Consider the following 1,674-nt stretch of genomic DNA (forward strand, 5'->3'; position numbering starts at 1 on the left):
TGCATTTCTCTAGTGATTAATGAGTTGAGCATTTTTTCAATATGTCTATTGGCCATCTGTATGTTCTCTTTGGAGAGTGTCTATTCAAGCCTTTTGCCCTTTTTTTTTTTTTATTGGATTGTTGTTGTTTTTTGGTGTTGAGTTTTATAAGTTCTTTGTATATTTTGGATATTAACCCCTTATCGGATGTATCATTGGTGAATATGTTCTCCAGTTCAGTGGGTTGTCTTTTCATTATGTTGATGTTTTCTTTACTGGGCAAAAACTCTTTAATTTGATGTGGTCCCATTTCTTTATATTTTCGTTTCCCTTGCTCAAGGACATATATCAGAAAAATATTCCTATGAGAAATGTCTGAGATTTTACTATGTTTTATGATTTTGAATCTAACATTTATGGTTTTGAGTCTAACATTTAAGTCTTTAATCCATTTTGAGTTTATTCTTGTGTGGTGTAAGAAGGTAGTCTAGTTCCATTTACTTTGCACATTATCTGTCCAATTTTCACAATACCATTTGTTGAATAGACTATCTAATTTGAAAGAATATATGCACCCCAGTGTTTATTGCAGTGTTAGTTACAATAACCAAGATTGGAAGCAGCCCAAGTGCCCATCAGTAGAGGAGTGGATAAAAAAGCTGTGGCACATTTACACCTTGGACTACTACTCAGCCATGTGACAACATGGATGGAACCTGGAGAGCAATAAGCTAAGTGAAAGCAATAAGCCAGTCAGAGAGAGACAAGTACCACAGGTGTTCACTCATATGTGGAATTTAATGAACAAACTGAACTAACAAGCAAATGGAGACAGACTCATAGAGAGCAGGCAGACAGCTCTGGTGTGAGAGGGGGGTATTGTCGGAGTGGAGGGATGAGCAAAAAAGAAAGAAAAAGAATTCATGGACACAGACAACCGTGTGATGATTGTTGGGGTGGGGGAGAGGAGTGGGTGGAGGTGAAAGAGGGTATAATGGGGATAAGTGGTGACGAAAAAATAAAATAAATACAGATGTCTGAGCCTCAAATTACAGCTATCAAATCTGGATCTTCAGAAGAGAGGCTTTAAAAAAAACAAAAAACACACAATTCTTTGGGCAGGGTACACACCCTCTCTTACCCGTGGGTAACCTAACTCTTGCCTCTGCTGGACAGCTGCTGCCTAGGCGAGGCTGAGGGGAGCATTCCTGGGGAGTGGAAAGTGTTTTTTTCTATTTAAAACCCACAGTGGTAACAATATAACTACCGTATTTGCCGGCGTATAAGACGACTGGGCGTATAAGACGACCCCCTAACATTTCCACTCAAAATACAGAGTTTGTTATATACTCGCCGTATAAGACTACCCCCTCTTCCGCACACCTTCCACACACCAAATAAAAGGTAAAACAATATCAGATTTGATTTTAACATTTTAATTTATATTCAAATGCTTATGACATGCAGGAAAACTGTCACAAGGCTGTATGTAATCAAACATATACATAAAACAGTGCAAGTTTATTACCGGTAAACATACCGGTAATTCACTAAAGAAAACACACTCTATAGACTGGTACCGTAGATGCTTCTCAGGAACACAGGCAAGCAGCCCACAACCTAGAGGGACTGTCAATGATAGAAGTAAGATAACAAATAGAGGTAGAGAGCAAGTGCCGGGCAAGTCCCTAGCAA

General features: G+C 38.8%; 1 protein-coding gene across 1 annotated transcript in view; it reads left to right on the forward strand.

The window, feature by feature from the left end:
* Positions 1-1,674, forward strand: part of CACNA1C (calcium voltage-gated channel subunit alpha1 C) — a 236,876-nt gene that overhangs the window by 122,356 nt on the left and 112,846 nt on the right. The gene's annotated exons all lie outside the window — the stretch shown is intronic.

Source organism: Myotis davidii, unplaced genomic scaffold, assembly GCF_000327345.1.
Source record: "Myotis davidii unplaced genomic scaffold, ASM32734v1 scaffold1031, whole genome shotgun sequence".
In the NCBI taxonomy this organism is placed as follows: domain Eukaryota; kingdom Metazoa; phylum Chordata; class Mammalia; order Chiroptera; family Vespertilionidae; genus Myotis; species Myotis davidii.